Source organism: Cryptomeria japonica, unplaced genomic scaffold (genome assembly GCF_030272615.1).
Source record: "Cryptomeria japonica unplaced genomic scaffold, Sugi_1.0 HiC_scaffold_427, whole genome shotgun sequence".
Classification (NCBI taxonomy): domain Eukaryota; kingdom Viridiplantae; phylum Streptophyta; class Pinopsida; order Cupressales; family Cupressaceae; genus Cryptomeria; species Cryptomeria japonica.
The window spans coordinates 100,050-116,014 of NW_026729247.1; the positions used below are offsets into that span (position 1 = coordinate 100,050).

The 15,965-nt window shown below is 62.8% G+C and overlaps 2 non-coding genes across 2 annotated transcripts; both read right to left on the reverse strand.

Annotated features, from left to right (window-relative positions):
- Positions 1–7,051: 7,051 nt before the first annotated feature.
- Positions 7,052–7,170, reverse strand: LOC131871573 (5S ribosomal RNA). Its single transcript, XR_009369787.1, has one exon. It is a non-coding gene; the product is annotated as a 5S ribosomal RNA (ribosomal RNA).
- Positions 7,171–14,974: 7,804 nt separating this feature from the next.
- LOC131871574 (5S ribosomal RNA) lies at positions 14,975–15,093 on the reverse strand. The gene has a single exon (XR_009369788.1). It is a non-coding gene; the product is annotated as a 5S ribosomal RNA (ribosomal RNA).
- Positions 15,094–15,965: the final 872 nt, after the last annotated feature.

Sequence of the window (15,965 nt, forward strand, 5' to 3'; positions counted from 1 at the left end):
CGACACCCATGGGATGCCGACCCACCCGGGCTTCCACCTAGCACACCTTGGCACCCACCCACCCTCGCACCCAACCTCGCACCCAACTTAGCACCTTTGAACCCACATTGGCACTCACCCTGACCCTGGCACCTTGGAACCCACATTGGCACTCACCTTGACCCTGGCACCCACCTTTGCACTCACCTTGGGACCCACCCTGGCTCCCACCTCGGCACCCACCCAGACACCCACCTTGGTTCCTTGGCACCCACCTTGGATCCTTGGCACCCACCCCGACACCCACCTTGGCACGCAACTTGGCTACTTGCCACCCACCTTGGCTCCTTGACGCCCACCCCGACAACCACCCCGTGACCTACCCTGGCTAGGGTTGGTGCACACCCACCCTGGTGCCCACCTTGGCACCCACCCTATGACCCACCTTGGCACGCACCTTAGTACCCACCCCGTTACCCACCCTAGGACCCACCCCGTGACCCACCTTGGCCAGGGTGGGTGCCTTGGTGCGCACAACTTGCCTGGGCTGCACACCAGGGCGGGCTCAAGATGGCACCCGCGTTCCGTTTTTTTCACTATCTTTCAAAACGGAAATTTTAAAATCTCATTTTTTTCTTTTTTTTGCCTTTTCTGGAAATTAGTGAAGGCAGCGCATCAAAGGTGCGCAATGCTGGTGCGAACCCGGGAGCGCTCCGATGTGTGCTCCAAGGTGCGGCGTGCACGAAGTCCGAGCCCGGTTTGCCCCGGGTGCGCACCTCGCGTGCACCTTCGCCGGGGTGAGCACCTTGGCTGGGTTGCGCGCCCTGGTGCGTACCAAGGAGCGCTCTGAAGTGTGCTCCAAGGTGCGGCGTGCACGAAGTCGGAGCCCGGTTTGCCCCGGGTGTGCACCTCGGGTGCGCACCTCGCGTGCACCTTCGCTGCGGTGGGCACCTTGGCTGGGTTGCGCGCCTTGGTGGGCACCATGCAGTGCACGAAGTCGGAGCCCGGTTTGCCCCGGGCGCGCACCTCCGCCAGGGTGGGCACCTTGGTGCGCACAACTTGCCTGGGCTGCGCATCAGGAAGGGCTCAAGATGGCACCCGCGTTCCGTTTTTTTCACTATCTTTCAGAACGGAAATTTTAAAATATCGTTTTTTTTTGCCTTTTCTGGAAATTAGTGAAGGCAGCGCATCAAAGGTGCGCAACGCTGGTGCGAACCTGGGAGCGCTCCGATGTGTGCTCCAAGGTGCGGCGTGCACGAAGTCGGAGCCCGGTTTGCCTCGGGTGCGCCCTGGTGGGCACCATGGTGCGCACCAAGGAGCGCTCCGAAGTGTGCTCCAAGGTGCGGCCTGCACGAAGTCGGAGCCCGGTTTGCCCCGGGTGTGCACCTCGGGTGGGCACCTTGGTGCGCATGCCTTGCCTGGGCTGCGCACCAGGGCGGGCTCAAGATGGCACCCGCGTTCCTTTTTTTTCACTATCTTTCAAAACGGAAATTTTAAAATCTCATTTTTTTTTGCCTTTTTCTGGAAATTAGTGAAGGCAGCGCATCAAAGGTGCGCACCTCGCTGCCCACCACGGTGCGCAACGCCGGTGGGCACCCGGGAGTGCTTCGAAGTGTGCTCCAAGGTGCTGCGTGCACGTTGTCGGAGCCCGGTTTGCCCCGGGTGCGCACCTCGCGTGCACCTTCGTCGGGGTGGGCACCTTGGCTTGGTTTGCCCCGGCTGCGCTCCGAAGCGGGGTTATTGGAGCGCCGCCTCTTTTTTTGTCGGAGCGTTTGGTGGGGTTTCTCGCATTGGCTCTTCCGAGGCCCGGTTGCCACCCTGGCGCGCACGAAGTCGGAAGTAGGGTTAATTGCCCGGGTGCGCACCTTTGCCAGGGTGGCACCTTACCTGGGCTGCGCACCAGGGCGGGCTCAAGATGGCACGCGCGTTCCGTTTTTTTCACTATCTTTCAAAACGGAAATTTTAAAATCTCCTTTTTTTTTTGCCTTTTCTGGAAATTAGTGAAGGCAGCGCATCAAAGGTGCGCACCTCGCTGCCCACCTTGGTGTGCTCTGAGGTGCGCACCCGGGAGCGCTACGAAGTGTGCTCCAAGGTGCGGCGTGCACGTTGTCGGAGCCCGGTTTGCCCCGGGTGCGCACCTCGCCTGCACCTTGGCCGGGGTGGGCACCTTGGCTGGGTTTGCCCAGGGTGCGCTCCGAAGCGGGGTTACTGGAGCGCCCCCTCTTTTTTTGTCAGAGAGTTTGGTGGGGTTTCTCGCATTGGCTCTTCCCAGGCCCGGTTGTTGGGTGCGCTCCCACCCTGGCGCGCGCGAAGTTGGAAGTTGGGTTAATTGCCCGGGCGCGCACCTTCGCCAGGGTGGGCACCTTGGTGCGCAAACCTTGGCTGGGCTGCGCACCAGGGCGGGCTCAAGATGGCACCAGCATTCCCTTTTTCTCACTATCTTTCAAAACGGAAATTTTAAAATCTCGTTTTTTTTTTGCCTTTTATGGAAATTAGTGAAGGCATCGCATCAAAGGTGCGCACCTCGCTGCCCACCTTGGTGTGCTCCGAGGTGCCCACCACGGTGCGCAACGCCGGTGCGAACCCGGGAGCGCCCCGATGTGTGCTCCAAGGTGCGGCGTGCACGAAGTCGGACCCCGGTTTGCCCCGGGTGCGCACCTCGCGTGCACCTTGGTGCGCACACCTTGGCTGGGTTGCGCGGCCTGGTGGGCACCATGGTGCGCACCAAGGAGCGCTCCGAAGTGTGCTCCAAGGTGCGGCGTGCACGAAGTCGGAGCCCGGTTTGCCCCGGGTGCGCACCTTCGCCGCGGTGGGCACCATGGCGTGCACGAAGTCGGAGCCCGGTTTGCCCCGGGTGCGCACCTCGCGTGCACCTTCGCCGGGGTGGGCACCTCGGCTGGGTTGCGCGCCCTGGTGCGCACCAAGGAGCGCTCTGAAGTGTGCTCCAAGGTGCGGCGTGCACGAAGTCGGAGCCCGGTTTGCCCCGGGTGTGCACCTCGCGTGCACCTTCGCTGCGGTGGGCACCTTGGCTGGGTTGCGCGCCTTGGTGGGCACCATGCAGTGCACGAAGTCGGAGCCCGGTTTGCCCCGAGCGCGCACCTCCGCCAGGGTGGGCACCTTGGTGCGCACAACTTGCCTGGGCTGCGCACCAGGAAGGGCTCAAGATGGCACCCGCGTTCCGTTTTTTTCACTATCTTTCAGAACGGAAATTTTAAAATATCGTTTTTTTTTGCCTTTTCTGGAAATTAGTGAAGGCAGCGCATCAAAGGTGCGCAACGCTGGTGCGAACCTGGGAGCGCTCCGATGTGTGCTCCAAGGTGCGGCGTGCACGAAGTCGGACCCCGGTTTGCCCCGGGTGCGCACCTCGCGTGCACCTTGGTGCGCACACCTTGGCTGGGTTGCGCGCCCTGGTGGGCACCATGGTGCGCACCAAGGAGCGCTCCGAAGTGTGCTCCAAGGTGCGGCGTGCACGAAGTCGGAGCCCGGTTTGCCCCGGGTGCGCACCTCGCGTGCACCTTCGCCGCGGTGGGCACCATGGCGTGCACGAAGTCGGAGCCCGGTTTGCCCCGGGTGCGCACCTCGCGTGCACCTTCGCCGGGGTGGGCACCTTAGTGTGCAGACCTTGGCTGGGTTGCGCGCCCTGGTGGGCACCATGGTGCGCACCAAGGAGCGCTCCGAAGTGTGCTCCAAGGTGCGGCCTGCACGAAGTCGGAGCCCGGTTTGCCCCGGGTGTGCACCTCGGGTGGGCACCTTGGTGCGCATGCCTTGCCTGGGCTGCGCACCAGGGCGGGCTCAAGATGGCACCCGCGTTCCTTTTTTTTCACTATCTTTCAAAACGGAAATTTTAAAATCTCATTTTTTTTTGCCTTTTTCTGGAAATTAGTGAAGGCAGCGCATCAAAGGTGCGCACCTCGCTGCCCACCACGGTGCGCAACGCCGGTGGGCACCCGGGAGTGCTTCGAAGTGTGCTCCAAGGTGCTGCGTGCACGTTGTCGGAGCCCGGTTTGCCCCGGGTGCGCACCTCGCGTGCACCTTCGTCGGGGTGGGCACCTTGGCTGGGTTTGCCCCGGCTGCGCTCCGAAGCGGGGTTATTGGAGCGCCGCCTCTTTTTTTGTCGGAGCGTTTGGTGGGGTTTCTCGCATTGGCTCTTCCGAGGCCCGGTTGCCACCCTGGCGCGCACGAAGTCGGAAGTAGGGTTAATTGCCCGGGTGCGCACCTTTGCCAGGGTGGGCACCTTACCTGGGCTGCGCACCAGGGCGGGCTCAAGATGGCACGCGCGTTCCGTTTTTTTCACTATCTTTCAAAACGGAAATTTTAAAATCTCCTTTTTTTTTTGCCTTTTCTGGAAATTAGTGAAGGCAGCGCATCAAAGGTGCGCACCTCGCTGCCCACCTTGGTGTGCTCTGAGGTGCGCACCCGGGAGCGCTACGAAGTGTGCTCCAAGGTGCGGCGTGCACGTTGTCGGAGCCCGGTTTGCCCCGGGTGCGCACCTCGCCTGCACCTTGGCCGGGGTGGGCACCTTGGCTGGGTTTGCCCAGGGTGCGCTCCGAAGCGGGGTTACTGGAGCGCCCCCTCTTTTTTTGTCAGAGCGTTTGGTGGGGTTTCTCGCATTGGCTCTTCCCAGGCCCGGTTGTTGGGTGCGCTCCCACCCTGGCGCGCGCGAAGTTGGAAGTTGGGTTAATTGCCCGGGCGCGCACCTTCGCCAGGGTGGGCACCTTGGTGCGCACACCTTGGCTGGGCTGCGCACCAGGGCGGGCTCAAGATGGCACCAGCATTCCCTTTTTCTCACTATCTTTCAAAACGGAAATTTTAAAATCTCGTTTTTTTTTTGCCTTTTATGGAAATTAGTGAAGGCATCGCATCAAAGGTGCGCACCTCGCTGCCCACCTTGGTGTGCTCCGAGGTGCCCACCACGGTGCGCAACGCCGGTGCGAACCCGGGAGCGCCCCGATGTGTGCTCCAAGGTGCGGCGTGCACGAAGTCGGACCCCGGTTTGCCCCGGGTGCGCACCTCGCGTGCACCTTGGTGCGCACACCTTGGCTGGGTTGCGCGGCCTGGTGGGCACCATGGTGCGCACCAAGGAGCGCTCCGAAGTGTGCTCCAAGGTGCGGCGTGCACGAAGTCGGAGCCCGGTTTGCCCCGGGTACGCACCTCGCGTGCACCTTCGCCGGGGTGGGCACCTCGGCTGGGTTGCGCGCCCTGGTGCGCACCAAGGAGCGCTCCGAAGTGTGCTCCAAGGTGCGGCGTGCACGAAGTCGGAGCCCGGTTTGCCCCGGGTGCGCACCTTCGCCGCGGTGCGCACCATGGCGTGCACGAAGTCGGAGCCCGGTTTGCCCCGGGTGCGCACCTCGCGTGCACCTTCGGCGGGGTTGCGCGCCCTGGTGGGCACCATGGTGCGCACCAAGGAGCGCTCCGAAGTGTGCTCCAAGGTGCGGCGTGCACGAAGTCGGAGCCCGGTTTGCCCCGGGTGCGCACCTCGCGTGCACCTTCGGCGGGGTTGCGCGCCCTGGTGGGCACCATGGTGCGCACCAAGGAGCGCTCCGAAGTGTGCTCCAAGGTGCGGCGTGCACGAAGTCGGAGCCCGGTTTGCCCCGGGTGCGCACCTCGCGTGCACCTTCGCCGCGGTGGGCACCATGGCGTGCACGAAGTCGGAGCCCGGTTTGCCCCGGGTGCGCACCTCGCGTGCACCTTCGCCGGGGTGGGCACCTCGGCTGGGTTGCGCGCCCTGGTGCGCACCAAGGAGCGCTCCGAAGTGTGCTCCAAGGTGCGGCGTGCACGAAGTCGGAGCCCGGTTTGCCCCGGGTGCGCACCTCGCGTGCACCTTCGCCAGGGTGGGCACCTCGGTGCGCACACCTTCTCAATGTTTTCTTGCCTTTTCTGGAAATTGGTGAAGGCAGCGCATCAAAGGTGCGCACCTCGGTGTGCTCCGAGGTGCGAACCCGAGAGCGCTCCGAGGTGCCCACGAAGTCGAAAGTCGGGTTAATTGCATTGTTTTCCCCGGGTGCGCTCCGAGGTGCGCAACATCGGCGCGCACCAAGGAGGGCTCCGAAGTGTGCTCCAAGGTGCGCACGATGGCGTGCACCTCTGGTGCGCACGATTCGGAGCTCGGTTTGACCGGGGTGCGCACACCTTGGCTGGGTTGCGCACCTTTTGTGCGCTCCAAGGTGCGCACGAAGTCGGAGCTCGGTTTGCCCCGGGTGCGCACCTTCGCCAGGGTGCGCACCTTGATGCGCACGCCTTGGCTGGGCTGCGCACCTTGGTGGGCGCCATGGTGCGCACCTTTCGTGCGCTCCAAGGTGCGCACGAAGTCGGAGCTCGGTTTGCCCCGGGTGCGCACCTTGGTGGGCGCCATGGTGCACTCCGAGGTGCCCAAGATTGGTGCGCACCAAGGAGCGCTCCGAAGTGCGCTCCAAGGTGCGCGCGAAGTCGAAAGTTGGGTTAATTGTCCGGTTTGCCTCGGGTGCGCACCTTGCGTGCACCTTCGCCAGGGTGGGCGCCTTGGTGCGCACACCTTGGCTGGGCTGCGCACACCTTGGCACCCGCGTTTCCTTCATTTTAAATTTTTTTTTTTTACAATCTCTCAAGTGGGAAATTCTATAATCTCAACTTTTTTTGCCTTTTCAGGAAACTTTTGAATGGAGCGCATCATTGGTGCGCTCCGAAGTGTGCTCCAAAGCTCTCTCCAGCTGCGTGCACCTGCCCCGGCCGCGCACCCGGCCCCGCCCAGCTTCGCTCACCTGTCCCGGGCGTCTGGTGCGGAACCTTAGAGTAAGAAACATCACCGTGCACCTTGGCCAACGTGCGCGACTCGACCGAGCGCGCACTGGCCGAGGTGCACACCGATTTCACCTGGGTGCGCGCGCAGCACCTCGGGCGCACCGGGGTGCGCGCACAACGCCCGGGTTGCACCGTGGCCTGTGTGCTCGGGGCGCCTCGGGTGCGCGCTCGGTGTCGCCCCCGCGCGCGCGGTAGTGCGGGCAGCGCACCCCGGCCCGGCCCGGCCCCGACGAGAACGCAAACGGGCAAAAGGTTTATTCAAATAGCATTGCGACGCCCGGCGAAAAACTAAAAAAGGGTGCAACACCGGGACTTCCCGGGAGGTCACCCATCCCAGTACTACTCCGGCCCAAGCGCGCTTAACTGCGGAGTTCTGATGGGATCCGGTGCACTAACGCTGGTATGATCGCACCCGTTATGAGCTTGTCGCAGTGTGTACTTAGCAAACCGCGACCCACGTGCGAATCCACCCCGGCCACCCACCCCCGTCGAGGTGCACACCCTCCCTCGCGAAGTGCGCCCCGTTCGCCAAGTGTGAGCCCTGCCCGGGTGCGCGCACCTTGCTAGGGCGTCGGGTGTGCACCCGGCCCGGCCTACGTGCGTGCACCTGGAGGGGGCGTCGTGTGCGTGCAGTGTCCCGTCTGCAACGCGGTGCCCACACACCACCTCGGGCGCAACGACCTGCGCTCACATGTGGGCCGAGTGCACCTTGGTGCATGTTCGGGGCGCCTCGGGTGCACGCTCGATCTTGCCCCGGTGCACCAAGGCGCTCGGTTTGCCCCGGGTGCGCACTTGGTGCAAGGTGGGCACCCAAAATAGGGATCAAGCACCAAAACACAAGTTTCGGGATGCAAAATGGGACCCAAGGACCACAAATGCGTTCCAAGACCCATGATGGGTCCACGAGAACAAAAATGTGTTCCGAGACTTAATAAACAAATATTGGGTTTTAGGAGAAGAAACATGCTCTGATGCCCAAAACGAGAATCGACCCCGAAAAGGCCACAGGCCAAAAGTGGGATGCGAGACAAAAAAAAATGGGACCCGAGGACCAAAATTGGGTTCCCAGGTCGAAGACAGGGCAACCGGACAAGAAACGACCTCTAAGGCTCGAAATGAGTCCCGACGACTAAAACTTGACAAGAAGCACCCATCAGGCACCCAACTCGACACCCATGGGATGCCGACCCACCCGGGCTTCCACCTAGCACACCTTGGCACCCACCCACCCTCGCACCCAACCTCGCACCCAACTTAGCACCTTTGAACCCACATTGGCACTCACCCTGACCCTGGCACCTTGGAACCCACATTGGCACTCACCTTGACCCTGGCACCCACCTTTGCACTCACCTTGGGACCCACCCTGGCTCCCACCTCGGCACCCACCCAGACACCCACCTTGGTTCCTTGGCACCCACCTTGGATCCTTGGCACCCACCCCGACACCCACCTTGGCACGCAACTTGGCTACTTGCCACCCACCTTGGCTCCTTGACGCCCACCCCGACAACCACCCCGTGACCTACCCTGGCTAGGGTTGGTGCACACCCACCCTGGTGCCCACCTTGGCACCCACCCTATGACCCACCTTGGCACGCACCTTAGTACCCACCCCGTTACCCACCCTAGGACCCACCCCGTGACCCACCTTGGCCAGGGTGGGTGCCTTGGTGCGCACAACTTGCCTGGGCTGCACACCAGGGCGGGCTCAAGATGGCACCCGCGTTCCGTTTTTTTCACTATCTTTCAAAACGGAAATTTTAAAATCTCATTTTTTTCTTTTTTTTGCCTTTTCTGGAAATTAGTGAAGGCAGCGCATCAAAGGTGCGCAATGCTGGTGCGAACCCGGGAGCGCTCCGATGTGTGGTCCAAGGTGCGGCGTGCACGAAGTCCGAGCCCGGTTTGCCCCGGGTGCGCACCTCGCGTGCACCTTCGCCGGGGTGAGCACCTTGGCTGGGTTGCGCGCCCTGGTGCGTACCAAGGAGCGCTCTGAAGTGTGCTCCAAGGTGCGGCGTGCACGAAGTCGGAGCCCGGTTTGCCCCGGGTGTGCACCTCGGGTGCGCACCTCGCGTGCACCTTCGCTGCGGTGGGCACCTTGGCTGGGTTGCGCGCCTTGGTGGGCACCATGCAGTGCACGAAGTCGGAGCCCGGTTTGCCCCGGGCGCGCACCTCCGCCAGGGTGGGCACCTTGGTGCGCACAACTTGCCTGGGCTGCGCATCAGGAAGGGCTCAAGATGGCACCCGCGTTCCGTTTTTTTCACTATCTTTCAGAACGGAAATTTTAAAATATCGTTTTTTTTTGCCTTTTCTGGAAATTAGTGAAGGCAGCGCATCAAAGGTGCGCAACGCTGGTGCGAACCTGGGAGCGCTCCGATGTGTGCTCCAAGGTGCGGCGTGCACGAAGTCGGAGCCCGGTTTGCCTCGGGTGCGCCCTGGTGGGCACCATGGTGCGCACCAAGGAGCGCTCCGAAGTGTGCTCCAAGGTGCGGCCTGCACGAAGTCGGAGCCCGGTTTGCCCCGGGTGTGCACCTCGGGTGGGCACCTTGGTGCGCATGCCTTGCCTGGGCTGCGCACCAGGGCGGGCTCAAGATGGCACCCGCGTTCCTTTTTTTTCACTATCTTTCAAAACGGAAATTTTAAAATCTCATTTTTTTTTGCCTTTTTCTGGAAATTAGTGAAGGCAGCGCATCAAAGGTGCGCACCTCGCTGCCCACCACGGTGCGCAACGCCGGTGGGCACCCGGGAGTGCTTCGAAGTGTGCTCCAAGGTGCTGCGTGCACGTTGTCGGAGCCCGGTTTGCCCCGGGTGCGCACCTCGCGTGCACCTTCGTCGGGGTGGGCACCTTGGCTTGGTTTGCCCCGGCTGCGCTCCGAAGCGGGGTTATTGGAGCGCCGCCTCTTTTTTTGTCGGAGCGTTTGGTGGGGTTTCTCGCATTGGCTCTTCCGAGGCCCGGTTGCCACCCTGGCGCGCACGAAGTCGGAAGTAGGGTTAATTGCCCGGGTGCGCACCTTTGCCAGGGTGGCACCTTACCTGGGCTGCGCACCAGGGCGGGCTCAAGATGGCACGCGCGTTCCGTTTTTTTCACTATCTTTCAAAACGGAAATTTTAAAATCTCCTTTTTTTTTTGCCTTTTCTGGAAATTAGTGAAGGCAGCGCATCAAAGGTGCGCACCTCGCTGCCCACCTTGGTGTGCTCTGAGGTGCGCACCCGGGAGCGCTACGAAGTGTGCTCCAAGGTGCGGCGTGCACGTTGTCGGAGCCCGGTTTGCCCCGGGTGCGCACCTCGCCTGCACCTTGGCCGGGGTGGGCACCTTGGCTGGGTTTGCCCAGGGTGCGCTCCGAAGCGGGGTTACTGGAGCGCCCCCTCTTTTTTTGTCAGAGAGTTTGGTGGGGTTTCTCGCATTGGCTCTTCCCAGGCCCGGTTGTTGGGTGCGCTCCCACCCTGGCGCGCGCGAAGTTGGAAGTTGGGTTAATTGCCCGGGCGCGCACCTTCGCCAGGGTGGGCACCTTGGTGCGCAAACCTTGGCTGGGCTGCGCACCAGGGCGGGCTCAAGATGGCACCAGCATTCCCTTTTTCTCACTATCTTTCAAAACGGAAATTTTAAAATCTCGTTTTTTTTTTGCCTTTTATGGAAATTAGTGAAGGCATCGCATCAAAGGTGCGCACCTCGCTGCCCACCTTGGTGTGCTCCGAGGTGCCCACCACGGTGCGCAACGCCGGTGCGAACCCGGGAGCGCCCCGATGTGTGCTCCAAGGTGCGGCGTGCACGAAGTCGGACCCCGGTTTGCCCCGGGTGCGCACCTCGCGTGCACCTTGGTGCGCACACCTTGGCTGGGTTGCGCGGCCTGGTGGGCACCATGGTGCGCACCAAGGAGCGCTCCGAAGTGTGCTCCAAGGTGCGGCGTGCACGAAGTCGGAGCCCGGTTTGCCCCAGGTGCGCACCTTCGCCGCGGTGGGCACCATGGCGTGCACGAAGTCGGAGCCCGGTTTGCCCCGGGTGCGCACCTCGCGTGCACCTTCGCCGGGGTGGGCACCTCGGCTGGGTTGCGCGCCCTGGTGCGCACCAAGGAGCGCTCTGAAGTGTGCTCCAAGGTGCGGCGTGCACGAAGTCGGAGCCCGGTTTGCCCCGGGTGTGCACCTCGCGTGCACCTTCGCTGCGGTGGGCACCTTGGCTGGGTTGCGCGCCTTGGTGGGCACCATGCAGTGCACGAAGTCGGAGCCCGGTTTGCCCCGGGCGCGCACCTCCGCCAGGGTGGGCACCTTGGTGCGCACAACTTGCCTGGGCTGCGCACCAGGAAGGGCTCAAGATGGCACCCGCGTTCCGTTTTTTTCACTATCTTTCAGAACGGAAATTTTAAAATATCGTTTTTTTTTGCCTTTTCTGGAAATTAGTGAAGGCAGCGCATCAAAGGTGCGCAACGCTGGTGCGAACCTGGGAGCGCTCCGATGTGTGCTCCAAGGTGCGGCGTGCACGAAGTCGGACCCCGGTTTGCCCCGGGTGCGCACCTCGCGTGCACCTTGGTGCGCACACCTTGGCTGGGTTGCGCGCCCTGGTGGGCACCATGGTGCGCACCAAGGAGCGCTCCGAAGTGTGCTCCAAGGTGCGGCGTGCACGAAGTCGGAGCCCGGTTTGCCCCGGGTGCGCACCTCGCGTGCACCTTCGCCGCGGTGGGCACCATGGCGTGCACGAAGTCGGAGCCCGGTTTGCCCCGGGTGCGCACCTCGCGTGCACCTTCGCCGGGGTGGGCACCTTAGTGTGCAGACCTTGGCTGGGTTGCGCGCCCTGGTGGGCACCATGGTGCGCACCAAGGAGCGCTCCGAAGTGTGCTCCAAGGTGCGGCCTGCACGAAGTCGGAGCCCGGTTTGCCCCGGGTGTGCACCTCGGGTGGGCACCTTGGTGCGCATGCCTTGCCTGGGCTGCGCACCAGGGCGGGCTCAAGATGGCACCCGCGTTCCTTTTTTTTCACTATCTTTCAAAACGGAAATTTTAAAATCTCATTTTTTTTTGCCTTTTTCTGGAAATTAGTGAAGGCAGCGCATCAAAGGTGCGCACCTCGCTGCCCACCACGGTGCGCAACGCCGGTGGGCACCCGGGAGTGCTTCGAAGTGTGCTCCAAGGTGCTGCGTGCACGTTGTCGGAGCCCGGTTTGCCCCGGGTGCGCACCTCGCGTGCACCTTCGTCGGGGTGGGCACCTTGGCTGGGTTTGCCCCGGCTGCGCTCCGAAGCGGGGTTATTGGAGCGCCGCCTCTTTTTTTGTCGGAGCGTTTGGTGGGGTTTCTCGCATTGGCTCTTCCGAGGCCCGGTTGCCACCCTGGCGCGCACGAAGTCGGAAGTAGGGTTAATTGCCCGGGTGCGCACCTTTGCCAGGGTGGGCACCTTACCTGGGCTGTGCACCAGGGCGGGCTCAAGATGGCACGCGCGTTCCGTTTTTTTCACTATCTTTCAAAACGGAAATTTTAAAATCTCCTTTTTTTTTTGCCTTTTCTGGAAATTAGTGAAGGCAGCGCATCAAAGGTGCGCACCTCGCTGCCCACCTTGGTGTGCTCTGAGGTGCGCACCCGGGAGCGCTACGAAGTGTGCTCCAAGGTGCGGCGTGCACGTTGTCGGAGCCCGGTTTGCCCCGGGTGCGCACCTCGCCTGCACCTTGGCCGGGGTGGGCACCTTGGCTGGGTTTGCCCAGGGTGCGCTCCGAAGCGGGGTTACTGGAGCGCCCCCTCTTTTTTTGTCAGAGCGTTTGGTGGGGTTTCTCGCATTGGCTCTTCCCAGGCCCGGTTGTTGGGTGCGCTCCCACCCTGGCGCGCGCGAAGTTGGAAGTTGGGTTAATTGCCCGGGCGCGCACCTTCGCCAGGGTGGGCACCTTGGTGCGCACACCTTGGCTGGGCTGCGCACCAGGGCGGGCTCAAGATGGCACCAGCATTCCCTTTTTCTCACTATCTTTCAAAACGGAAATTTTAAAATCTCGTTTTTTTTTTGCCTTTTATGGAAATTAGTGAAGGCATCGCATCAAAGGTGCGCACCTCGCTGCCCACCTTGGTGTGCTCCGAGGTGCCCACCACGGTGCGCAACGCCGGTGCGAACCCGGGAGCGCCCCGATGTGTGCTCCAAGGTGCGGCGTGCACGAAGTCGGACCCCGGTTTGCCCCGGGTGCGCACCTCGCGTGCACCTTGGTGCGCACACCTTGGCTGGGTTGCGCGGCCTGGTGGGCACCATGGTGCGCACCAAGGAGCGCTCCGAAGTGTGCTCCAAGGTGCGGCGTGCACGAAGTCGGAGCCCGGTTTGCCCCGGGTACGCACCTCGCGTGCACCTTCGCCGGGGTGGGCACCTCGGCTGGGTTGCGCGCCCTGGTGCGCACCAAGGAGCGCTCCGAAGTGTGCTCCAAGGTGCGGCGTGCACGAAGTCGGAGCCCGGTTTGCCCCGGGTGCGCACCTTCGCCGCGGTGCGCACCATGGCGTGCACGAAGTCGGAGCCCGGTTTGCCCCGGGTGCGCACCTCGCGTGCACCTTCGGCGGGGTTGCGCGCCCTGGTGGGCACCATGGTGCGCACCAAGGAGCGCTCCGAAGTGTGCTCCAAGGTGCGGCGTGCACGAAGTCGGAGCCCGGTTTGCCCCGGGTGCGCACCTCGCGTGCACCTTCGGCGGGGTTGCGCGCCCTGGTGGGCACCATGGTGCGCACCAAGGAGCGCTCCGAAGTGTGCTCCAAGGTGCGGCGTGCACGAAGTCGGAGCCCGGTTTGCCCCGGGTGCGCACCTCGCGTGCACCTTCGCCGCGGTGGGCACCATGGCGTGCACGAAGTCGGAGCCCGGTTTGCCCCGGGTGCGCACCTCGCGTGCACCTTCGCCGGGGTGGGCACCTCGGCTGGGTTGCGCGCCCTGGTGCGCACCAAGGAGCGCTCCGAAGTGTGCTCCAAGGTGCGGCGTGCACGAAGTCGGAGCCCGGTTTGCCCCGGGTGCGCACCTCGCGTGCACCTTCGCCAGGGTGGGCACCTCGGTGCGCACACCTTCTCAATGTTTTCTTGCCTTTTCTGGAAATTGGTGAAGGCAGCGCATCAAAGGTGCGCACCTCGGTGTGCTCCGAGGTGCGAACCCGAGAGCGCTCCGAGGTGCCCACGAAGTCGAAAGTCGGGTTAATTGCATTGTTTTCCCCGGGTGCGCTCCGAGGTGCGCAACATCGGCGCGCACCAAGGAGGGCTCCGAAGTGTGCTCCAAGGTGCGCACGATGGCGTGCACCTCTGGTGCGCACGATTCGGAGCTCGGTTTGACCGGGGTGCGCACACCTTGGCTGGGTTGCGCACCTTTTGTGCGCTCCAAGGTGCGCACGAAGTCGGAGCTCGGTTTGCCCCGGGTGCGCACCTTCGCCAGGGTGCGCACCTTGATGCGCACGCCTTGGCTGGGCTGCGCACCTTGGTGGGCGCCATGGTGCGCACCTTTCGTGCGCTCCAAGGTGCGCACGAAGTCGGAGCTCGGTTTGCCCCGGGTGCGCACCTTGGTGGGCGCCATGGTGCACTCCGAGGTGCCCAAGATTGGTGCGCACCAAGGAGCGCTCCGAAGTGCGCTCCAAGGTGCGCGCGAAGTCGAAAGTTGGGTTAATTGTCCGGTTTGCCTCGGGTGCGCACCTTGCGTGCACCTTCGCCAGGGTGGGCGCCTTGGTGCGCACACCTTGGCTGGGCTGCGCACACCTTGGCACCCGCGTTTCCTTCATTTTAAATTTTTTTTTTTTACAATCTCTCAAGTGGGAAATTCTATAATCTCAACTTTTTTTGCCTTTTCAGGAAACTTTTGAATGGAGCGCATCATTGGTGCGCTCCGAAGTGTGCTCCAAAGCTCTCTCCAGCTGCGTGCACCTGCCCCGGCCGCGCACCCGGCCCCGCCCAGCTTCGCTCACCTGTCCCGGGCGTCTGGTGCGGAACCTTAGAGTAAGAAACATCACCGTGCACCTTGGCCAACGTGCGCGACTCGACCGAGCGCGCACTGGCCGAGGTGCACACCGATTTCACCTGGGTGCGCGCGCAGCACCTCGGGCGCACCGGGGTGCGCGCACAACGCCCGGGTTGCACCGTGGCCTGTGTGCTCGGGGCGCCTCGGGTGCGCGCTCGGTGTCGCCCCCGCGCGCGCGGTAGTGCGGGCAGCGCACCCCGGCCCGGCCCGGCCCCGACGAGAACGCAAACGGGCAAAAGGTTTATTCAAATAGCATTGCGACGCCCGGCGAAAAACTAAAAAAGGGTGCAACACCGGGACTTCCCGGGAGGTCACCCATCCCAGTACTACTCCGGCCCAAGCGCGCTTAACTGCGGAGTTCTGATGGGATCCGGTGCACTAACGCTGGTATGATCGCACCCGTTATGAGCTTGTCGCAGTGTGTACTTAGCAAACCGCGACCCACGTGCGAATCCACCCCGGCCACCCACCCCCGTCGAGGTGCACACCCTCCCTCGCGAAGTGCGCCCCGTTCGCCAAGTGTGAGCCCTGCCCGGGTGCGCGCACCTTGCTAGGGCGTCGGGTGTGCACCCGGCCCGGCCTACGTGCGTGCACCTGGAGGGGGCGTCGTGTGCGTGCAGTGTCCCGTCTGCAACGCGGTGCCCACACACCACCTCGGGCGCAACGACCTGCGCTCACATGTGGGCCGAGTGCACCTTGGTGCATGTTCGGGGCGCCTCGGGTGCACGCTCGATCTTGCCCCGGTGCACCAAGGCGCTCGGTTTGCCCCGGGTGCGCACTTGGTGCAAGGTGGGCACCCAAAATAGGGATCAAGCACCAAAACACAAGTTTCGGGATGCAAAATGGGACCCAAGGACCACAAATGCGTTCCAAGACCCATGATGGGTCCACGAGAACAAAAATGTGTTCCGAGACTTAATAAACAAATATTGGGTTTTAGGAGAAGAAACATGCTCTGATGCCCAAAACGAGAATCGACCCCGAAAAGGCCACAGGCCAAAAGTGGGATGCGAGACAAAAAAAAATGGGACCCGAGGACCAAAATTGGGTTCCCAGGTCGAAGACAGGGCAACCGGACAAGAAACGACCTCTAAGGCTCGAAATGAGTCCCGACGACTAAAACTTGACAAGAAGCACCCATCAGGCACCCAACTCGACACCCATGGGATGCCGACCCACCCGGGCTTCCACCTAGCACACCTTGGCACCCACCCACCCTCGCACCCAACCTCGCACCCAACTTAGCACCTTTGAACCCACATTGGCACTCACC